The 25,230-nt window shown below is 41.0% G+C and overlaps 1 protein-coding gene and 1 long non-coding RNA gene across 3 annotated transcripts in view; one reads left to right on the top strand and one right to left on the bottom strand.

Annotated features, from left to right (window-relative positions):
* Nucleotides 1-25,230, bottom strand: part of PACRG (parkin coregulated) — a 227,162-nt gene that overhangs the window by 20,049 nt on the left and 181,883 nt on the right. The gene's annotated exons all lie outside the window — the stretch shown is intronic.
* The window catches only part of LOC308474470, a 35,758-nt gene that overhangs the window by 2,926 nt on the left and 7,602 nt on the right, over nucleotides 1-25,230 (top strand). The gene's annotated exons all lie outside the window — the stretch shown is intronic.

The following is a 25,230-nucleotide window of genomic DNA, read 5'->3' as shown; positions in this document are numbered from 1 at the left end:
GTTTTGATACTTTTAAAAGTATGTGTGTTAGCAAGCAAGTGTCTTGTTTTGCCATCATCCTCAGAATATTTCTTGGACTACCTTTACAAGATAAAGATCAAAGAATGATATGCTGAGCAAAGTATATTCAGTTCCTTTGTTTTCAACACATTAAAGTTTGATGTGGTATTTATTCTATATCTACAATGAGAAATTAACATCTCAACATATTTATTTACAACTGGCACTGAAGTTATTTCTTTATAAAAGGGACTTTATTAATTTGGTTAGGAAGGGTAATGGGCATTTTATGGGTCTAAACCCAATGCTGTCCATTACCCCATAACATCTTGGGATTCCTTAGACTCCTGTGCTTACAACTGGAGACACTGAATAATGTCTGTTACTACCAGAGACAACCTACATTATGAATTTCAGACATCCTCCCAAGCTGGGTTATTGATCTTATTCATGTTTACTCAAAAGTAAGCTTCAGTGACTTCAATGAGACTTACTTATGGGTAAGTGGGTACAGGACTCCAGCCTGTAACTTCATTTCCCTGGAAATAATCACAAGCAATTTGAAGCCACTTTCTGATTGCTAAGTAGCCAGAAGCTGTCAGCTCCCCAGTTAACTTAAATTCTATAATCTTATTACTCTTTAAGTTTCTAAGCTCTCCATGGAGCTAGTCTTAACCCTAGAAAACATTTCATTTTTAATAGTGAAAACCCCTACGGAAGCTCTGTGCTTCGATAACAACTGAAGCCATTCCATGTGCTAATTCTTTTTGAGGGAAGATTATAAATACCATAGAAGAAACCACCGCATAAAACTATCCTGATCTTAAATAAGATGGTATAGGAAGAAAACCACATTAAGTCCCAAAAGGTTTGTGAAATTTTGGGACATAGACTAATGTCCCAAAACAGAAACTATCATTTTATTAATAGCTGTAACATGCAATCTCTCTCTCTCACTCCCTCTCTCCCTCTGTATTTTAGAGATCTGCATCATATACTGGTACATGACAATTGCTAGGGTATGTTGTATATGTTTGAGAAAACCATTACAACACTTTGAAGCTACTTCTGTTAATGGAAAACCTATTAGTGCTGGTGTTCTTCCATTAACAGGGTAAAGCCCAGTTCAGACATAAGAAGATACGATGGCATCCCACTTTATGAACAAGAAATGGGAAGCCTCGACTTCCGGGTTAGCGCCATCGGCGAATGGCGGAGTTCCTCCGACCGGAGGAACTGGCTCCGTGGAAACTGGGACTTCCCGCCGCGGCGAAGGTGGGGACCCGCTAGAAATCCCAGGCGGAGGAAGCCTGGGAATGTGGGGTTCGGCAGGGCACCAGGAGCGCCCCCCCTACTCATGGGGAACCCCATTTCGGGGTTCCGGAGTGAAGTGGGGTGAGCGGCGCGGTGCTGCGAACTGATTGCTACTTTCACGGAGTGAAGCCGCATAGCCATTGCCAGAGAGCGCTGACTTTTTCCTGTGGACAATTGGATTTAAAACAAGTACCCGTGAGTAGAAACGGAAAATTGGATCAAGAAATATCTTAATTTGGCACCGAAGTGGGAAGGTTCAAAACAGGAAGTCCGCCTTCCGCTTTTTGTACATAGACTGAAGCAAAAACCTTGTAAGCTAAAGCCTGGAAAGTCGTTTAAAAAGTCTAAATTTCCTTCATTTATAACTGCTGAAACCCCCTTGGAAGCAGGAGAAAAGGGGGGGGGGACTTTGTTTAATGCCTGCAGGAGAGGGAGTGAAGAAAGATAAGTTTCCACCGTCTCTCACCTGGGAACGGGGTGTCAGAGACAGAAATTGCTGGAGAGGTTTATTGACTGTGAATGGAATACTTTGACAGATAGCTAAAGAAGAGAAATAAACTGATTCCAATGTTGCCTTTTGCATTCTAAAGAAACAAAATATCTGGAAAATGAAAGTAATTTTCCTTTGTTGGACTTGCCTTAAAAAGATGGATACAAATAGAAATTGTCTCCTCCAGAGGGAGCTTGCTAAATTGTTGCTGCAGTCTACTTGAGGACTCTACAGCTGTGAGATTAAGATCGTGGGACCAGTTCCTTTGACCTTGACTAAATATGAGCTGGGAGGAAGTTTTGGTGCTTGCTTTATGCAAGACAAGTGCATTGTTGGAACAGATGCATGAGAAGGTGGATTTGATGAATGAGAAAATGGATTTGATGACTGTTGTGGTCAATAACTGTGGACAAACAGGGAATATTGATACAGAAATCATTCAGGGACCAAATCAGGAACCTGTATTGATTGGGCAAGTGCAGAAGATAATGGAGGAGGTTGCGGTTCCACCTCAAATAATACAAATGGAGAGACCCGAGGCCCTACAGGAGCATAAGCCGCTGTTCTTGAAGATTGAAGTTGGAGTGGGCCAGGGGGAGTTTGGAGCTGAGGAGGTTCTTAACTCTGGAGAGACTTTGAAATATGCTCTTAAATATTTTTTGGATTACATTGATGACTGTGGGGAGTGGGACTGTGGGGAATGCGCTGGTTTGATGAAGGGAGACGGAGATAATTTTGGGTTGGAACCTCCCAGAGACCTACTCCTCAATGAGAAAGGAAAGAAATTAAGAAAGAGACCAACAAAAGACAAGGAAAAGTGCAGGTATAAACAAGAAGAAGATCTGCAGAGGGGACATGGAAGAGACTTAAGGGCCTCGGACATAAGACTACCAGGTTGATAGACTAGATGGAATGGACAGTAAGGACTGACATGACCAAGACCAGGAAGAAGAGACGTTGGATGAAGATTGGAAGAAAATTTATAAAGGAAAATTTTTATCTAGGGAATTAGCCTAAAATTAATGAATATTAAGGAAAATGTTGGAATGAAACTATATGGCTCTAGTAGAAATGATATCAGGAGTTATGTATAATTGAGTATTAAGTTTCAAGCTCTAAGGTATTTTACGGTAAGATAAGGTTAAATAAATTAAGGTAATTTGAATAACAGAATATGGGGAAAAGATGGAAAGGATTTGTTGAGTTAATTAATAGGTTAAATTGTTAAGATAAATTATTTAATAAAAATTGAGAAAGATGGAAAGAATTTGCTGAAATAACTAATTAAACTAGAATACAAAAAGGGAGGTGTGAGGAGGTCAATGAAACAAGCAAATGGAAGTTAAAGATATGTAATATGGGATTTGTGTCCTTTTTTTCCTTCTTTTTTATCTTTTTGCTGTATTGTTGTATTGGTTTTTATGTTTTGCTCTTTTTTCTTCTTTTTTATGTATTGTAGTGTTGTTTTTTGTTTTTTGTTTTTTTTCTGTAATTTTGAAACTATCAATAAATATTATTTTAAAAAAAGAAAAGAAATGGGAAGCCTCAGGTTTGCCCTTCCCCATTTACTTTTTGTAACCACAAAGAGGAAGTCAGAAACGTTTGCTTCCAATTATGCACAACTATAGTTCTCTGCAATACCCAAATTTGGAAACCTATGCAGTGGCGTAGCGTGGGTTGTCAGCACCCGGGGCAAGGCAAGTAATTTGCGCCCCCTAACCCGTGGATTTTAGTAGGGGCAGAGAGCTGCGAGTGCAAGCACCCCCCCCCAGATGTTGCACCCGGTGCGGCAGGCCCCCCCCTGCACCTCCCACGCTACGCCACTGAACCTATGGTTTGTTTGGTTAGCGAGAATAGGTCAGGATCAAACAGTGGTTTTTTATAGTGGCTTTTTCTGGAATTTTGTTTAAATAACAGGTTTATCAAAAATAACTTCGGAGAAAACAAGAAAAAATGAAACTGGTGACCCTTTGAAAACCAAGGTACAAATGTTTTTGTATGGTTCTTTTAACTAGAAAATAATCCATGTAACAGAAAATGAAGTACTTTATCAGATTTGCATTTAAATAATAGGCATTAAGCAATTAATATACTGGTGAGTGTTTTTTTTTAAAAAAAAACTATAATCACAACTGAGCACTTAATTGCAAACCACAATAACATCTTTTCTAAAAGAGTGCTGTGAGGTACGTAAATGTGCTGTTTAAAATGCACGTATATATTATTTGGCGTTTGTAATAAGACATGGATTGCAACTGTATAATTGACTGACATTCAATTAGAATGCTTAAAATTAAGTGAAGCTGGTTGTTTACTGAACTGTTTCATTTCAGTGAGTTTTTCTTGGCAAATCATCAGTTTGTTGCAACGCTACACTATGGGACTGTAGAGTCATAAGCAGAGAAGGACAGTCAAGGGACTATCTATTCCTTGGTTCTGCTCTCTTGGGTGATGCATAGTCATGTGGTGTGACTGGACTTAGCAAAACAAAACAAAAAATATTGAACGAGAGGTTAGATAGAATTTGTATAAAGATCTCCACATAATAAAAGGTTAGGTCAGCTGCTAATGTAAGTGCTCCTAGGTTTCAATTAGTCATGCTTATTTAGGCCCTGCTGCACCTCCGGTCTCTTCTCACGGATGTCCTCTTTGGGCTCCAGGGAGGCAGTGGCGGAGCTTCATGCTCCGGCACCGGGGGGCGGAGAGCAGGCGGGGACAGGGCTGGCGTGTGTCCTGGGGGCATGGCGCGTCGCCCATAGGGGCGGGGCGCTTGTCCTGGGGACGTGGCGCCCAGCACAGACGGGGGGTGCAGCTGCAATGGCACCCTGCCGGGATCGCGCTGCTGGGGGCGGTGCTCTCCCCCGCACGCCTTTTCCTCTGCCAGAGCAGGGAGGGTCTCCTCATAAGCCACAAGGACACTCCAGCTCTCCCTCACCATTTCCGGGTTTGAATTGATTTATTTAATTATTTCCTGGTGCTGCACATATACATGGTCGTGCACAAGTCAATCATGCATAAGTACTTTAGATCTAGGTATCTTAACTTAAGTGTTTGTTAAAGCTAGAGCTGCAGTCATAGAAACGATTATTTAGTAAATATTATACTCATTATTGGCTCTAAATTTGCTCCTCTGCCTCTCCAGTGTCTCTGGCTTATCAGGTGCTAGTTGATTCTTGTGTTAGTTTGGAAAAGTGAATTAATGGAGGAAATTGTGCTGCTGGTTTTTCTCCTTCTCATCTACTGACTTCAGAACTAGTGCAATCCAAATCTATAGTTAAGCAGCGAATAAAATACTTAGATGTGCATGAGTCACACAGGCTAGCGGGCCACACACTACACTGCCATTGAGAGCAACTTAGTTTGCTTCCAATAACTGTACGCCATACTTACATTTTCTATTTCACTGGCCCATTTTAACCTCTGACCTTCAAAGATTTTAGACTGCAGATTTGCTAAAATTCCCTTCAAAGGCAGATGTAGTCAATGTCAGGCTGCCGCCAGCGACGCCCAGCCATTGCCCAGGAATAAACCAAGACAAGACAATGTTTCTTACTGTCTGCTATTTATTCAGTATTTACACAGAGAGGCTATAGAACCTAGCCTCTTGGATAATGGTGTTGTCCCGAGTGAATCTCCACCGCCTTCTCTCCCACCTCCTCATTCGTCAATTTCATTGTCTCTCCTATTGTCTCCTGTCTTTGAGCTCTTTGCTCTCCTACTTTTAAGGCTCACCAGGCTCTGGCAGGGTGTGTGTGTCTGGAATTCTTTCTAAAGATACTGTGCCCATCAGCTGTAGCCCCTCTGGTGCTTCCTCCTCCTCCTCCTCTTCTCTCATTATTTCCCAACTTTCCTCCTCATCTGCCTCTGAGCTGAGACCTCCCTCAAAAACCCATGTTGCAAATCTAAACTGTCTTCCTCTTCCTCCTCCCTGGAAGGGTCAAGCTGGGGAGGCGGTTTCCACAATTCCTCCTCTGCCCAGTCCCTGATAGTCAGGGCTTTAAAAAAACAACAACCCTGAAAAAGCCTTTCTGGGGCTCAATGTTGATTTAATAAGTATGAAACTGATCATGTTTTTTGCTAAGTAGTGACCAATTTGACTGATGATCTTGCAAGAAAAATTTGATCCCTGTTAGCAGACATAAAAAGGAGCCAATAATTATATCATAAGATACATAGATGAAACTAGTGCCAGTTGCACAGATCCCCAGCCTATATAATATGTTGTCCAATCTGAATATTTTACACTTGCCTAGCTCAAAATTTGCTCATCTAATTTTATCAGTACGTATTCTTACATTTTCCACTGTACAGAATGATACAATGCACAGGTGGCATGCGTATCACCACGTCAACAGTTTTGATACCCCTATTTATTGTGCTTAACAGAGGGTTGAAAGAGGTTAGCAGATATTGCTTCTGGGGGCATGGGAAGCAATAGTCTATGGTAAGGCAGTAGGAATAATTTGAGTCGGAGTATAACACAGATATAAAAATGTCAAATTCTAAAGTAAACACAATTTATAGTCCAGATATAATATAGTCACTGGATTATATTGGAAAAATTACCAATGCATTCTCATTGTTATGAGAAAACAAAATGATAGGGGGAAATTGAACACACTGTAAGCAATAATAACCTCTGGCAAGAAGACAAAGAAGTATGTCCTGACATGTAGGGATGGATGGACCTATTAAAGTCTGATCTGTCCCACTTCTGCATGGGGATGAGACCAAGTCCCTCTTGTACACTGGATAATACAGTCTGATGGCTGCAGCATTGCCTCTGTCTGGTAGCAGGGTGTTGTTGTTGCTGTTGTTTGTCTTTTCAAAAGGTCCAAACAAGTCACCCACAGCCTGGAGCTCCTAGCATATGAGGCTGTTTGTTGCCACAAGCAGTTTGAGCTGCCCCCCTGAGAACTATGGGAATTATGTTACATCCCGTTCAGTGATAATTGTGGGGTGGTGGAATGGCTGCCCTCAGATTTTACATTGGATCTGTGGGTGAGCCAGAATCCTGACCTCTTTCTCATTCATAATGAGACTTTCGTTGAAATTTAACCAGTTCCCTTTACTAAGATCTCACCTACATCATTCTGAAAGCAGAACCACCTGTGTTATGGACAGCACTTTTTATCAATACTTTCAGGATATCCCAGGCAACTCTAGAAGTAATTTCATTATGTGAGGTTAAAGGTGGCAGGGGTGGGGAGTCTGTTTAAAAATTGATGCAAATAGTAGTCAACTCTCAATTTCCTCAATGTAGTTACAGCTGACGCAGTGTCCTAGTCAATTATGAATACCAAAGATCTGCTGCTGCTTTTCAATGCAAGATCAAGTCGGAGATGTTTGCATGGCTTCATATCCCAATTTGATGTAGCATAAACATCATCTTGGGAAAATAACAGAAGTTTAATCGTTCAACCTCGCTAATAGCCCTTGAAATGTATTGGGATCTGGAAAACTCAGAAAGTGTGTGAATAACTTTTAGTTCTGTTTCTATACTTACTATTTTCATGGCAAAAATGGGTGGGAAGTTTTTTTCAAATTTTATAATGAAGATCAAATGCTGCATTAGAAACCGTTATTGATGTGGTGCTTTTTTAGTGCTTCCCATATAGCTGCTAGCTTCTTGAAGTTAATGTTTCCTCGTTTTCATTACCTACATCCTTTTTCAGCTTATCTCTGAAATGTTGCCTTTTTAAAAAATATGTAACAGTACATGCATCTGTCTTATCTTTGAAGCTGCATCTGCAGATCACAGGTAACAGAGCTGGGCATTGCTTCTGTAAGTCCTTACCCAAAGGCACTTCTTCATTCACAATTACAGTGTGTGGGTTAAAAGCACATAGGACTTCAAGTGTTACTTCTATGGACCTTTTGACACGCCACGAATAAGTTGCTGCATTATTTTGAGATGTTGCTGTGGTTTCTTCCATAGGCCATGATAAGTACACCTCTCTAGTAGTGACATCTACATCACTTATATATGTCAGAATCTGATCATTCTTCAGCATATTTGCAAAGCTTTTGATGTTCATTTCACCTAAATAACTAGTGCTTCACTCCTTCATGTGTCTAGTCTTCTATTAGGCAGAATATGCCTTCATTTTCAACTACACCTGTTCCTATTGAGTTCCTATGTGCAAGGGGGAGAAATATTTGCTACTTCAGAGTATTTACATGTGTTGGAGGCCCCTGTAGTTATATTTCATGTATTTGCGTGTCGAGGTCCCCAAGACACCCCTCCCCCAAAGAAAAACACAATTGACACTTAATTTTTGTTTAAGGTTTTTGGCATAATTTTGGCCACAACTTTATTCAAATTACAGCAATGTGAGTGGTTGCTTAGGCATTGGTAGCACTAACTGACCCCGCATGGGGACAGCTCTGACATTCACCCCCCCCCCCACGAAGTCAGCAAGGGTAAGTCACCTGGGGAGAGAGACGGGACTGGGAACCATGCCTCACCTCTCCCCAGAATGCTCCCAGGGGCTTGTGTGGCCCTAGCCCCTTGCCAGGGGGTTTCGGACAAAAGCATGGGGAGCCCCTGGGTTCCTTTAACGGGAAACCCTTGAAGCAGCAGCAGCAGCATTTTGGAGGGGCAGGCACAGACAAATCCATACCCCTCCACCAACCAATTCCAAGACCAATGCCTAACCGCTAACCTTACAAGTTGTGACGATTTGCTACGCAATAGGCAAAAAACCAAGTGGCACACACTAATCAGCCAAATGGACAAAATTCCTACCGGGCCCCTGCCCCAAAGCAGACAACCCCATGACAGGCATAGCAAGGTCAAGCAACAGCCTAAAATTAGGGAAGGGAGGGCGGGTGATCCGAAGTAAGCAGCGAAAAGAGGAAGTTTGTCGCTGCGAGCATTGTATTTAACAAATAGTGCTGTCAATCAACAAATGGCAACATCTAGATTTCCCCAGTAACAGCCCGCCCCTGCTTAAAGGATGGCCAAACCATTTGCCTAGCAACAGTGAGGTGTCTCGTCAGCCCCGCCCGCAACCGGTGCTCTCCTTGAGGGAGAACACACTTTCTAATATAAGCCACCTAGGGAATCCTCGGGGTTTGAAAGGTGGGATAGAAATCAAATAAATGACTAGAACAAGTGCTTACAATGAAATAAGTTGAGTAGCAGATGTCCATGTCAGGTTGATTGATGGAAGTTCACAAACTGATTTTTGTAGCCATTTTGCTACAGTCTTTTGGAACAGACTGATGGTTCTGCAGTGATATTCCATTGTCAATGGAACATTATCTTAGCATGGCGTTTTGGTCTGTTGAGGCCATAGCCAAATTTGGGTCCAAGATGAAGCTTAAGTATCTGAGATTACCTCGGTGTGACCCTATGCTGAACCTCGTTCTTTTAAAATTCTGCACAGCTCAAAACAGTTGTGTTCTCTTAACATATTCAGGAATAAAAAATCCACAGTATCTGTTTCAGGGAAAGTTAAACACTGGTAGCCTGATCAAAATGTTTGTGCCTGCTATGCAAGAATATCCTGACAAGGGAATAGTATTTGCTTCTTTGTCTTGTGGGAAAACTAGAAACATGACATTTGCTCAGAAAGGCAGGAAGTACCATAATATGTTTCAGTGGACAAGACTTGTGTCTTTTATTCATTTCTGAAGTAAATGCACAACTCAAGATGTCCAGTGAAGGGAGGAAAGACACTCTTCTTTGTTAGAGAAGGTGCCCAACATGCATTTCAAAACAGTAATTTACCACCAAAAAGAACCCTTCTGGTGTAAAAGTATCCGCCATATTCACACCCTCCTAGTCACACTCTCCTTTACAGATAAACATCAGCTCTACTCAGGCATTCAAAATATGTTTGTGTAGGAGAGAGAGGTTGGGAGGGACTGCATTAAATGAGTCTAGGGGTTCTTGTGGTGACTACACTCACCAGGGCTGGCCCAATAAATTTTCATACCTGAGGCAAACCATAAAATGGTGACCCTCGCCCCTACCAGAGAAGAAGGGGTGAGCAAAGATCTACATCAGGAACAAAGGTGGGAGCAGACCAGTAATGCTTCCTGTTTGTCAAGATACAGGCAGCATGGGGAGGCTGCTGAGAATTTCATTAATTTAAAACGAAATCTTCCAACTAAGTACTTTGTGGTCGTGTTGGACCATCTTTCCTCCTAAAAATGCCCACAAGAATGATGCAATGTCATTACTTCACACTGATGCCATGGGGTATTCTGTCCCAGGAATGTTTCAAGCTACAGAGGAGAGTGAAACCTCTGTTGGAAGTGATGGAAAACATTTTTTTTAAAGGAAGGAAAGAAGGAAAGAGGCTGACCCTCAACCACCTTGTCTTTAAATTTAAAACCACATCCTGAAAATTCTTAAAATTAGCCTGCCCTGAGAATTGGAAAGAGTATTGCTCCAGTGAAAGGGAGGGTATATTCAGCCCAGCTTTACTCCATGACCTCGGACTATAGATATCTGAACTAATACAAAATTCAAACTCTTTCAGCATCTCTTTCAGCATCAGCAACATTCAGCATGACTGAATTTGGCAGAAACCCACATTAAACTGGCTGCTCAATAGTTCTTATGGCATCAGTGCTTTGGCTGCAAGATTTGGCAGATCTGAATTATGAACTCTTAAAGCTCTGTTACTGTAGAGCCTCCTCCCAGTATATCAAGGCTCTGTTGATGCTGGCAAAACGACAAGCCAGCCTACAGAGAAATTTTGAGTGAGGAGACAATTGGAAAAGACTAGCATCCCATCTGATACTGCTGCATCCAAAAAAGGAGAATAACTGTTACAGGTTTCCTCTATTTCACAGACACTCTGGAGGTTAATGAAACACAAAAGCTGACTCAAGAAAAATATTACTTAACTAGCCTTGAGTATTTCCCAACAATATGAGATGAAGTTCACCAAAGCTTATACCCAAGGCCAAATCTCATTCACATAATGAAATCAGTGACCTGTACGAAAAGGTAAATCAATGCCTGGAGGAAGAATATGGTTCAGCATCGCTGTAGACTTCTGATAGAATAACATTAATATGAAGCGGGAAGATATAAATCAGAGAAAACAACACAGGTGGCTTATCCAGTATATTGATGGACTGTTATTAGCCTTTCACGCTGCAAAATGGGAGAAGGAATTGTTCCTCCTCACCCTGGGACAGGTATGACCACTGTTAATACCAAACAGGAATTAATTTACATAGACACAAATATTAACACTATTCACAGTGGAGCACTGAAGCTAGGTTTTACCAAAACAAAGACAAAAACCAAGTCACACACAAAAATGATTTGTAGCAACCAACAATATCATATTTTCTTTTATTTCACAGAATTTATATACCACTTAAGCATCCATGTCCATGTGGCATGCCTAACTACTAAAGTAAATTCTAAATACAGCATGCTTTAGTCTAATTTTTGTTCATTTTTTAAAAATACAATAAAATAACCACAGCTTTCTCCTCATTCAACATGACTGGCAACTTTCACTGGAGCATCAGCTTGTAATACGGAAGAAAATAAATTTCAGGCCAATACTGAAAAGACAATGTCACAACATACGCAGCATGGGATTCGGCCTTTGAATGAAATCTTAAATATGCATCTCAGCATTTTTGCCTGGGGCTCCATTGTAAGATGCCTCCAATGTTGGCCCAATATCACATTCTGTGCACAGAAATATACTCCCTGTTAAGTACATTTTTATGCAAAAGTTCTTTCAGAGTCTAGTAACACCTGAAACTGTTGTACTGTGTTCTATGTGACATGTTTCCCTTCCTAAAGGGAAGCTGCCTTTGCTGCTTTTATATATGACAGCTCTCTTCCCTTGCCTCCTAATAACATGTTTTTCACCCTTCCATAGAGTGCATAGCAGCTTTCCCAACCATCTGTGATATGGCAATTATTTTATCTTGTCCCTCTCAAGCCACAATGGACAGCCTTTCATTTCTCAAAAAGCACAGACTGCCCATTCACAGAAGAGATATTATATATATTTTATAAGACAAACAGAACAAGAAATGCAACCCACAAAACTGGGAGGCATAAAAGGCACTACAAACATAAACTGCTTTGTTTTTGAAGTTTGTGGACAGTATAAAGGGAAAGATGGGTAATGTGATTTTAGCAAAGAAATAGTAAAAGAAAGCACCTACACAGTAAAACTTAGGGGACACAATGATGAATGCAATATTGGTTGTGCTGTATACTTTTGGCATGAGAACTCTCAAAGGGTCAATCTACCAGAAATGTTCATTTCACTGGAGACTGCTGAAGAGATGTTTCTGGTGGTTTGTGTCTAGAAAAGTTCCACTAAAATATTATTTATGTGTATTTCCTATCTAGGACACAAAATGAAATCATAGAACTCTCATGCCATAATCTTCTTTTGAAAGCTTGATCATTTAACATTCTCAAGTAGTATTCTTGGTAAATGAGCATTAAAAACACCAGTGACTGCACATTCACAGGAAGGTGTAGGAAATATACACAAAAAGATAATAAGGCAGAGTGATAAACAGTTGTATGTTGGTCAGTCAATATGAACAATCACCAACACTAGTCAAAGGCATTTTTTTAATATTGGCCCGGTCAATTATATAGACTGCCTAAGCAATCTGCATAATTTCTAAGCAGAGAATTCGTACACCAAATGGCCAATGCACATATTATTCTCCAATAATAAAATGGGGGGTAGGTTTTCAATCTTGACCAGGCAAAGAGCAAAATTCCTTTTTACTGTGTTGGTTTGTATTACCAATGCCTTTACATGAATGTTCATGGTCACCAGCGTTTATGTATGTTAAGTACTGAACATACATTAGTATTGACATACGCACTGGATAATTATGTAAATCAAATGTGTGATTCCAAGATTCTGGGTCACTGATTCAGTTTCTAGTAATCCCTGGCTACCAAGGCTTGCAACCATGCTAATCAAGCAAATGAAGCTAAGTAGCAAGTTTACTTGACTGGAAATGTAATCAAAAACAACAATTACATCTATTACACACAAACTGTTCTAATAAGACTCAGCAAGCAAATGTTTTCCCATGTGAAGATAATTAGAAAAAATAATACCAGAGCGTTTTATGTTAAATAATTAGCAGGCATAGCAATAACTGTTTAGATACACGAATAAAAATTACTATCTATATGGGGAGTGATCAAAATAAATCAAAATACAGATGCCGTTTAGACATTCTTCCAGTCATGTGGGAGCCACTTATTGCAAGAGGAGCTCCAGTGTGCCTAGGAGAACATTTACAAGAGCCAACCATGAGGATCGGAGATTCTGCCTTTCCTACAGAACCAGCAAATTCTCCCAGTACAGTGGAAAAGCCGAAGGAAAGAGCACAAGACTGGCTGCTACCCACATGTCAAGGTCAAGAATGAACATGGCAGATAGTTAACTCTTTATTGTCAAACTGACACAGCCATTTCTACAGCTGTGAATGTTCCCCCCACACACCCGCCACACTAGTCTAGTGTCTATGGAGCAGTTGCAGCAACAGCAGCCACTCCACCAGTTTATGTAACCCCCCGACAAGCTGCAAACACGCAACAAGAGACTACGCCTGTGTGGAAGCTGTCTCTGCTCTTCCCTATTCAATCTCTTCCTGGTTCTGGGAGACAGCAGTGCAGGAGAGGGTAGGGAAGCACCAGGCCCTTCACTTGCCTGACCTGCTTCTTTCTCTTCTTCTGACCCATCCTGTGCTCCACCCTTCATCTCTGAAGTTTCCCCTGCCTCTGACTCTTGCCTCCTGGCTGGTATAGGTCCCCACAAATAACTAAGCCCCTTTCCCAACTCAGGCTCCAGACCCCCTTCACCAGGTGCACACTTGTCAGCGTCCTGCCAATCAGTCCCTGACATCACATTATTGGGACATTTAAACATTTTCTGAGCTTTATGGGACATATTCATGGACAAGCAGCTTCCAACTAGGTAAAGGTAAAGGTAAAGGGACCCCTGACCATTCGGTCCAGTCGCGGACAACTCTGGGGTTGTCCTCACTCTATAGGCCGAGGGAGCCGGCATTTGTCCGCAGACAGCTTCCAGGTCATGTGGCCAGCATGACTAAGCTGCTTCTGGCAAATCGGAGCAGTGCACGGAAATTCTGTTTACCTTTCTGCTGGAGCGGTACCTAATTATCTACTTGCACTTTGACGTGCTTCCGAACTGCTAGGTGGGCAGGAGTAGGGACTGAGCAACGGGAGCTCACCCCGTCACGAGGATTCAAACCGCCAACCTTCTGATTGACAAGCCCTAGGCTCTGTGGTTTACCCACGTTCCTTTTCCATCTAGGTAGTAGAGATCTAAAAAAAAAATACCATATATTTCTTTCGTTATTTGCTTCAAGGAACTCCAGTTGGCATTCATGGTTCTCCCCCTCCTCATGTTATCTTTGGAACAACTCTTTGAAATAAATTAAGCTAAGAGATGGTGACGGTCCCAAGGTCACCCAAGGAGCTTCTGGCTGAATGGGATTTGAACCCTGGTCTCCCAGGTCCTGATCCCACGCTGTAACTACTACACCAGACTCACACCATACTAGCTCTCATGCTGGTCTGTGATCTATAGGACTCTCAACTAAAAAAACCAAAACTGGCATACCTAACATCCAAATTGCCTGTTCAACTAAACCACGTGGGACAGCCCTCCTGGCTACCATGCACGTCCATTATATGTGGCCTGGAAGTTGTGCTATTGTTCCTGAATTAGGGTCTATATGGCAAGATTAAAATATCACTGTGCTAAGCTTTGATTGTCTAGAAAACCCCTAAGAAGAGTCACACAATCCTTTAGGCTGTCAGTCACAGACATCTGCACAGAAGTGAGGAATTTATCAGTCTTCAGACATTTTTCCAACTGATACACAACCCAGTAAAGAGTTAAATGAAAAATGCTGGAATACCTAGAGATTTTATTGAGACTGAATAATGCTCTCAAGTGCAGAGACAATATTGTTTTATGACACATCCTCTTTGATGCCTTGAAGACATGGTGTGAACTTAAGTGCAACAGCTAAGCACTGAATGCTATTCAATAACATTGTTTGAAAAGGATTATTGGGGTCCCCTGTTGGGATAACACTAAAAAGAGCTACACCATACAAAGCAACAGACTACAGAACTTGCAGTTCAGCAGAGGACACATACTTGGTCTACTTATATGGTCCAGCAGCCCTGACCTATGAGAAAACAGTATCCGTCCTGAATTAGATGCTACCTGGTTTTAAAAAAGTCTTATAACTCAACGGCTCCCACTCAGTTCTGTAGGAGAAAATAAACAAAAGGCAATCAGGAGCACTGTTAAGGAGGCAGAGAAAGAGAATCCAGAAATTGTCTGTATCTATTTTTATACACATACACTTCCATTTAGCAATAGCTGAAATTGTGAAAACTATTTCTGAGCATTTATGGAAAAAAGTCAAAGTGTTGGGTTAACTTATAAAGCCCTTTGTCCCTAGAGACAAAAATGTATTTAATAGACCACCTGCTCGCCTAAGGATCAGTCCATTCACTGAGCTCACATTTGGAGGCCCTTCTCTGAATCATAGAATTGTATGGCTGGAAGAAGGGCTTTTTTTCCAGCCAAAACAGGACACAGTACTCCAGGTATGATATGACCAAGGCAGAATAGAGTGAGACGCAGGCGCTGTGGGTTAAATCACAGAGCCTAGGACTTGATGATCAGAAGGTCAGCGGTTCGAATCCCTGCGACGAGATGAGCTCCTGTTGCTCGGTCCCTGCTCCTGCCAACCTAGCAGTTCGAAAGCACGTCAAAGTGCAAGTAGATAAATAGGTACTGCTCCAGTGGGAAGGTAAATGGCGTTTCCGTGCACTGCTCTGGTTCGCCAGAAGCTGCTTAGTCATGCTGGCCACATGACCTGGAAGCTGTACGCCAGCTCTCTTGGCCAATAAAGCGAGATGAGCGCCGCAAACCCAGAGTTGGTCACGACTGGACCTAATGGTCAGTGGTTCCCTTTACCTTTATTACTGTCCTTGATCGGGACACTGTACTTCTGTTGATACAGCCTAGAATAGAATTAGCTTTTTTTTGCTGCTGCATCACACGGTTGACTCATGTTAAGCTCATGGTCCACTAAGTCTTCTAGATCCTTTTCACATGTACTACTGGCAATCCAAGTGTCCCCCATTTTATATTGGTGCAGCTGGTTAATTCAGCCCAAATGTAGAACCTTGCATTTGTCCCTACACCAAAATTTAGTTTCGTAGTTTTGGCCCAGTTCTCCAATCTGTTAAGATCACCTTGAATCCTGATTCTGTCTTCTGAGGCATTAGCAACCCATCTCAGCTTGGTGTCATCTGCAAATCAGATGAGCAACCTCTTAATTCCTTCATTCAAGTCGTTTATAAAGACTTTGAACAAAGGGCCTAGGACAGAACTATGTGATACCCCATTTGTCACTTTGTCCAGGGGGATGAGGAACCAGTAATGGGAGGCCTCGGGACCACACAAAAATCTCTTGGAGAGGCTAGATATGTCCCTCAGCCTAGCCACCCTTCTCTTAGAAGAAACAGCTTTTAAGTTTTTTAGCATTCTTTCCCAATTGGCTGGAAACCTTTACAAATAGACGATCACCAAGGCTGTCAGAAGTTTGATGGAAGCCTTAGAAATTTATTTTCCCTATTTCTGGTACATTTATGCTTATCTAGTAAAAGACCTGTCTCTTTTTGCACTGATTAAAGCATCAGTAACCCAGCTGCCCTTTGCACTTAAGCATCCTATCTCTACAACTGTCCTCTGGATTCAAGTGCTCTTTGAATGTGGATCCTCTACTACACCCCTTCATGAATCTAGGCTGGGGTAGCCAACCTGTTGCCCTCCGTAGCCTGTTGGGCTACAACTCCCATTATCCCAGACCAATCACCATGCTGGCTGGGCCTGATGGGAATTCTAGGTGAACTGGGTGGTTACCATGCTAGAGGCCTCAGGAACTCAGTGTTCCAATGTGTACCTGTTGAAGTGGCAGCAAGACACTGAAATCAAGCTCTGCAGATTCTGTGCCAGGACAATGAAGGGTCCCCCTGTGCCAGGAAGATATTCTGGGGAGACTGAAGCTTATATAAAGCAGAGTGTTCTATCTTGAGGCAGCTAATTCAATGTCAATTTATAATGTTATCTCGAGGAATCCCAGCAAATGCACAATCTATAATCCCGCTGTCTTCAGGTGACAACTAGCTGTGCATGGAGTTCAGTGTTATCCTGAGTAATCTAGGCTCATATTAAATACCTTTTGGTAACTTACCTTATTTCATAGGAGGTAACAGCTCAAACTACTGGTGTGTATGTGGCTCCCCGCTTCCATGAAATAAATAATGAATGCCAGGGACAGCTACTCAAGAGTCTCTTTCCTTTCTTTGTGAAGAGACATAACTGGGGAGTTACGGAATTTATTTACATTCATGGAAGAGGGGTCCAACACCCAGATATGCTGGAAACAGCACCAGTATTCCCCAAAACAAGTAGTACCTACTTTAAGCTTACCCTATTCTTCCAGATAGCTACAAAGTTCAAAATTTCCATCTCCTTTGTTAGCCATGTTACAACTCTCAATTGCTTCCTCCCTTGCACAACTTGTGTGGTGTGTCCTACAACCATCAAAAAGCATTGAACAAGCATTGCTGGGTTCGAGAAAAATGTAAATTCACCAAACTGCAAGCAAGCAAGTTATTAAAAATGTTCTGTCTCCACTCAGTGACAGAGTATAACAGCATTTCTATTATGACTTAACAGAATAGAGGTAAAGTGGCAGGTATATTAAATGACCTCAACTGATTTTCAGAAGATGCTTTCCTGCCAAACTGTACACATTTAAATGTTTGGAAGCAGAATTTGTTAATCAGGATCCTATAAAATATAACAAGATGAACTGTCAATCAAAAAGTTCATTAATGGCGCTGTGGGTTAAACCACAGAGCCTAGGGCTTGCCGATCAGAAGGTCACGGTTCGAATCCCTGCGACAGGGTGAACTCCCGTTGCTTAGTCCCTGCTCCTGCCAACCTAGCAGTTCGAAAGCACGTCAAAGTGCAAGTAGATAAATAGGTACCGCTCCGGCGGGAAGGTAAACGGCGTTTCCGTGCGCTGCTCTGGTTCACCAGAAGCGGCTTAGTCATGCTGGCCACATGACCCGGAAGCTGTACACCGGCTCTCTCGGCCAGTAAAGCGAGATGAGCGCCGCAAGCCCAGAGTCGGCCACGACTGGACCTAACGGTCAGGGGTCCCTTTACCTTTTATACATTATATTCAGCCATCTCAGATTTAAGTTCTTTTGCTTATAGTAACACTAATGTTCAACCACTGGCTTTAAATTAAATACACTATCAAAATTATGTATTCAAAAGAACACATAAAAGAAATGGGTTACGAACATACTAATCAAAGACAAAAGATAGAAAAAAATCATGATCTGCTAAATGAAAAGAACAATTAACAGCTAACATATTGTTGCTGGGCTTTTTTATATACAACAATCAATAGGCTTGCTTAATTTTTAATACTTGGGTATTTAGTAGTTCAAATGCATTTTTAGATAAGCCGATGTTTAAAACCACAAATAGGTGTTCTGTTCTCTAATTTGCCAGCATTCTGTTTTGCTTAATTAGCTTCCATTTTAATATACAAGGCAGTAAATTTCATCATATTAAATGATATTAAATAATATGAGTGCTCCTTCCTGCAGTAGATAAGGAATAAAAAATAAGCTTGAAACTTTATGGCTTCTGGGAAGTGATCTGCTCTTTCAGAAACAATAAAAAACATATATACTTAAGGTGTTATCTTTCCTATCCCCCATGGCTTAGAAAATACATCTGCTGAAGGAAAGAGCGTGTCATATGATTAGCATTTATAAATATACCTTGCCTCATACCAACAAACTGGCATCACTTCTCCTCCAAAAGGAACACAAGAGGATACATGTAATTCAGTCACAGTATTTCATTAACTTAATGATGTGGCAGCCTGTTCTCTGTATTCTCTCAAGGTTAATTCACACGCATTCCAAATTATTAACGGTTTCAATCTATTGTATATATACTTTCACACCTCACACTAAGCATACTACATCTGTATCCTGTAATGTGAAAGGTGGATCCATGCATTCTTTCATGCTGGGGAAAAGACAAAACGGTGAGTGTGAACACACAGTAGAATAAATGCAGGTATCAAATTCACAGATATTACAGGATTGCACCATGGGCATTTACGTGGTATAGATGGATATCTGCTATAACTGTGAAGGTGAAGCCTTGGTAATAAAAAGAGGAGGCTTGCTTGGAGAAGAGCTTACTTTTAAGTTTCAATGCTGGGGGACATGTAATAGGGGATGTTGCCTTCATACTATATTTGTAAGCTTCCCATAGGCTTGTCACTGCTGCAAACAAAACACTGGGCTAGAAGGGCCTCAGCCTGATCCAGTAGGGTGTTCATATGTTTTTAGGTTGACCTTCTTTGCAGTGACAATGACATCTGACAAGGCAGTATATAAATAACTTCTATCACTCCAAACCCGAAATCTTGCACTAATGCACTATTTTGTAACTCCAAATGCCCTTGCCAGAGTAACATGCCAGTCCTAGACTTGGTCATGCTTACAGTCAATCCACTGAAATCAATGGGCTTAAGTTTGCTAACCTGGTGAAGCAATCAGTGTACCCCATCCACAGTTCTATTAGTTTATGCTGCCTAATTTGTTTTCACTTCCTTTAAGGGTAGCTTAAAGTGGTGGACTGAATGGAGAAAATGTGATTAAAAAACATCAGATTTAATGACTAACAAAACTGTAGAAGAGGCATGGCCTTCTAGATGTTATTGGACCACTGCTCTCATCATTCTCACCAATGGTCGTGCTGGCTGGAATTGATTGGAATTTGTTCAATATTTGGAGGAACACATTAGGGATGGGGAATAATTTGGTGTGGTTCACATTTTATGTCAAGCCTACCTAATAATTCACCCTATCTGAAACAATACATGAACCAAAATGTGCCTATCCTTCAAAACACACACATTTCTGAATTTTGCAATGCAATAGTCCAACCAAAAATGTGAAATAAAATCAGAATCAGAATAAATTTATTACAGTTACAGACCAGAGATAAAAATGTGTATAAAATGTGTATAGCTGCTTAAAAAACTGCATTAAAATGTACATAATAGTTGCCATAGAACCCTCTGAATTTCACTGGGTCCATGGCTCATAGTGAGGGGAAGGGTTGCCCCATCTTCCCCAACCACAGTCCCAACAAAAATGCCCTCTCACATCTATTACTAGCTGTACAAAGCAAGGACTCATAAGTGCCCATGAGAGCTTGTCTTCTGGGGCTCATAACTGCTTGTAGGGGAAAGAGAAGATTTCCTTGGGGAGAATGGCAGGTGAGAAAGGTTTAGACCATGTGCACTGCAGTCCTGATGAAAATCTCTCCCTTTAATTAACAATTTAATTAAAAAATTAAAAAACCACAGCATTTCAAATGACATATTCACCACCACACCTAGTTTGGCCCTAAGAGTAGTAGTAGTAATAATAATAATAATATAATGTAACAGATATGAATATTGTGGGTCAATGTAGAAATATTGGTGACATCCAATATAGTTAAATATGCTAAAGGTCACTGACCTCATTGGGCTCAAGCACACCTAACTAAGTGCTGGCCTTTATGTTTACAAACTGTAAACATATGTAAACATGAATTGAATTTACAAGCTGAGTTGTGAACTATCTGATGAAATATTATTATATTGCAATAAAAAAACTCAAAACAAACAAAACCAAGAAAGCAACCAAGAGACTTGAACAAAAGAGTTTGCTTTTTCTCATTGAGTATAACTTTAAGTTTTTCTAACCGTCAGAAGTACAAATGGACCTGAGTAACCAACATACAAGTCCACAAACATATTCCTCTGAAGTACTTTTTCATACAATTAAAAAAAAAACCTTGGTACAAAAATAGATCAGTGATTGTTGGGGAAGACTCTCCACAGGAAGGATGCACACTCCTGGGGGTAGGGGGAAATGTTCAAGAACATTGCAGATCTAATTAATAGGAGATACCACATTGATTTTTCCGAATGATTTCATAAGTTTGTCGGAAATTGGGTGTTTGGCGGGGTAATGGAGCAGGCAAAACTGTGATTACAGTAGCTTTTCCTCATTTTTATAACCTACCGTGTGGCTTAGATAATAAATTACATGTTTTAGCTTCATATGTTTAAAATGGGCTGTTCTACAGTCTTACTGAAGATCTATTATGCCAGCTATTTTATAAGTTAAAACAGCAATAAAATCTATTGATGATAAATAAAAGCTTTTGTAGGCATAGCGTATGCATAAGCCGGAAGAGCTGGAAAAAGAAAACGAGGAAAACTCCCCCAGATCATTTCAGCATATATTTTTAATGACATGAAGAAAGGCCATGCAGGGGAGGGAAATGAAATCCAGGGCTGCCGTTCTACTTTCAGAACTGCTTCGGATGTGGCAGAGACACACACAAGAGAAGAGATGTTGTTGTTTCCAGTTGCTCCTGCAGCCCCCACCCCACTTGTGCCATCCCCACACTGTTCTGGAGGGTCCACCAACTCTCTGAAACTGATTTTTTGAGGCACAGAGGGCTGCAGCAGGAGAGACTCGCTGCTAAATCCAAAACACCAAAAATGTAGGGGAAAAACAGGGAATACTCTGAAGCTGACATGCAAGCCTAAGCATTCTTACTCAGAAGTAAGTGTCACTGAGTTCAGTGGGATTTATTCCCAAATAGGTATGTTTAGGATTGCAGCTTTAAAAGTAATAAGTGGGTCTAGGGAATCTCTAGCATTGTCTGGGGTTAATAACTAAAACAGTGTGAGATGGAGCATCCTTGAAAAGATGTTCATGCAACAGCCATGACTGGTTGAACACTGTTGTCCTATGCAGAAAGAATTTGCCTATGGAAGGTATAAAGGCAACAGGAACTGTTAGGAAGATAAAGCCTGCTCTAATCTAGATATAGATGGAGATTAGCATCCTTGACGCCAAACTTCTAAAAGGAGAAGCATGGAACAGGAAAGTTAATTTTACCATAGTTAAAGCTTCAGCTGTTCTTGAAAGCTTTGATGATCTTTGAGACTGAAATAGCTCATGAGCCAAAACTAAACTAATAGGTTCCAGTGGAATTTAACCCCCCCCTTTTTTTGTTTTCACTGGCCGAATTTATGTTCCAGTGAATGATTGCTTTGAGTCTCACTCATTAGTTATAGTTACTGAAATCAGATGGCCCCATCTCCCTTTCTCCTTCCAGTTTTGATAGCTTTCATTTCAGCCATATTCCTGATGATTTAAGGGGTACACAAGAAATAATAGTATAATAAAGATGTCAGAAAACTGATAATCATTACAAGCTCAGAGTTATTTGGGAGAATGAGGCATATGCAAATCGGAATATTTAGAAAGACAGGAAAATAGCCTTAAACAACAATACTAAGCAGGTGAAGTGAACAGGTCCATAATAATGTTTGGTGCAAGGCAATTTAAAATGTTGCACATGCACACCACAAGCAACAAAATCTGTAATCAAACCCAATACTCAGCTTAAAGACTCCCACATTAACCATAATGACAAGCATTTGCAGAAAGAGGGGGGAAAAGAGGAACATTAGCCTGCATTTCAAGCAGAGTAGCTTATCCTATGTCTAAAATAAACAACCTAGCGTTTTTAGGCAATGTCAAATGTTGACATTTTAGATACTGATACTTTGCATTTTGAAAATGACAAATGTTTTCTTAGCAGAGAGAGATAATGTTTTTCTCAGCTCAATGGCCATAAACTCAAGTTTAGATGTAGTGTTTTTATTGTTTATCTCCAAGAAAACAGTTTTAAAGCATGCACCTGTCAGTTATAACCTTGTTTCCTCTAACTTGGTGTTCCCTTCCATCGCCACCTTTTTATTCTGATAAAAAGCTCATCAATGGAAAGCCAGTGTGGGCTGCCAATTATGCTCACAACATTTCCTATTCCAAACTCTGCTGTGTACAGTGAGATTGGATACTTTAATTGCAGCAAGCTTTGGTCTTATCAAATACTGTCTACAGGCACACTGGAGCCTCCATATTTGCAGGTGAACTCTGAATCACAGCTAACACTTCTATTTGGGCAATGCACTCTTTAAAATGCTGAAACCACATTTTTGAGCCACTCAGAACACTGGATATTGAAGGGAGGAAAATTAGTTGTTGCTGGGTTTATCCATCTATGCAATCATGGCTTCACTTTGGCGTATATGTGTGATTCTTAGCAGCAAAGATAGAGGGAAGATTGAATTTCACATTGTTGCCACAAACCCATAAGCCTGTAGAAAACCTTATGCATTGTGATGATTCCATGTAGCAGTAATAGTTTTATTGTGAATGAGTAGTAAAACCACTTAGAGGGGTTTTCTTTAACAAACCTGCAGTATATAAATTTTGTTAAATAAATAATAATATTCCTTTTTAAGTGCAGGCTTAGACTCTAACAGTCTCATTGGGTGGTCGTTTTTTCCTCCTTAAACCAGTTAGAATTGGATAGGGTGTGTTAGTCCGTAAAGTTCAAGCTGCTAGTTTTCTCTCTGTTTTGTTCCTGAATAAGGAAGTTTCCTGTTCCTGCTTTTTGACTGTAGGGCAGGTAAGGTGGATGGTTGGTTCACACAGTGAGCATTCTCCTCCATATGCATGTAAACAAAGGGAACTACCATAATGCTTCAGAGAAACTTACCACATGATGTGTGACTCTGCTGGAGCATAACTGCTGCACAGAATGTCCACTGCATAGTAGAATTTCCAGAGACTGGCACATGGTGATAATATGGGAGTGTAGATTGGGCTAGGAATGTCTCCGATTTCATAAAGGCCTTCTAAACATAAATCTGTAAACTACAGATATATTCTCCCCTTGGAGACAGAACCGAGAGTAAGGTATATATGTCTCTCCTGCACCATTCAAATCTCAGGAAAAACCCCAGAAGACAAAAAAAGTATCTGTAAAAGTAGTTATTAATTCTGAAGTAGGTACAGAGTTTACATACCAGCAAATTATTCTCCACTTTTATTAATAGAAGTAGTCACGCTCCATTAGAACAAACTTCTGCACAGAAGGCTTCAATTACACACGCATCCAAGCCTATATATAGTCTTGAAATGCTATGCCTACCTGGAGCAGTTTTTCAGCAAGAGGAGGAGTTAGAGCTCAGTGGCAGAGCAGGTGCATTGTGTGAAAGGGTTCCAGGTTCAGACTCTGTGCATCTCCAGCTAAAAGGATTGGGAAACAGATGGCTGATCCCTAGACTAGACAGCCAGTCAGAGCAAATAATGCTGGCCTACCTAGACCAATGGAACGCAGGTGGAGCTGTGGTCTAAACCACAAGGCCTAGAGCTTGCCAATCAGAAGGTCGGCAGTTCGAATCCCCACAATGGGGTGAGCTCCTGTTGCTCTGTCCCAGCTCCTGCCCACCTGCAGTTCAAAAGCACATCAAGTGCAAGTAGATAAATAAGTACTGCTCCAGCGGGAAGGTAAACGGTGTTTCCATGCGCTGCTCTGGTTCCCTGGAAGCAGCTTAGTCATGCTGGCCACATGACCCAGAAGCTGTCTGCGGACAAACGCCAGCTCCCTCGGCCTATACAGCGAGATGAGCACGCAACCCCAGAGTCGTCAGCGACTGGACCTAAAGGTCAGGGGTATCTTTACCTTTACCTTTACCTTTACCTTTACCTAGACCAATGGCCTGATTCAGTATAAGCTATGGTCAGCCTCAGAATTACAAAATGCTAAGAAGCAGTTTAAACAGCAAATGGTTTGTGGCACTTTAGGTTAAAGCTGTGAGTCTATGTTTATTTTCCTGAGAGTAAACCCTGCTTGAATATTGCAGGATTTACTTTTGAGTAAACATGCATAGGATTTGAAGTTTCTCAAACATATCATGGCCTAAGATTTCAAACCCTGTTTGTCAGGTGTGTGAAATGGTTGCCCAAATGTATACACCCTGAGGAAAGAGAAGTAGAAAACAAATGTTTTTTCTCATTGTCACTTTGTGAATTATCTCCCTTTTCTACTCTCTCAGTACTCTGAATATATATTTATATATACACCTATCCATTATGTGACCACTTCATGCATCTGAGCAACTGCAGCCCAAGGCTTTTTGCTGCAACAAACACACACAACAATAAAAAGCAATTATAACCTTCATGCTTTGATACCAAAGGAAACGTGGAAATGGAAAAAGGCATGTGGGGTTTCATTTCCAAAGGTCTTAACATTCCAGAAGCACAGCTTGTGTTCTAACACCCTAACACCAAACACTTTCAGAAGCCCAATTGATTCCAGCGTGATTTATTTTGAAAAAAGTGGACTTAGTTTTTCTGCCTATCTGCCCAAGCCTAAGTA

The sequence above is a fragment of the Podarcis pityusensis genome, assembly GCF_964106645.2.
Source record: "Podarcis pityusensis genome assembly, chromosome: 3".
Taxonomy (NCBI): Eukaryota; Metazoa; Chordata; class Lepidosauria; order Squamata; family Lacertidae; genus Podarcis; species Podarcis pityusensis.
This window is presented reverse-complemented; position numbering and strand designations above follow the sequence as displayed.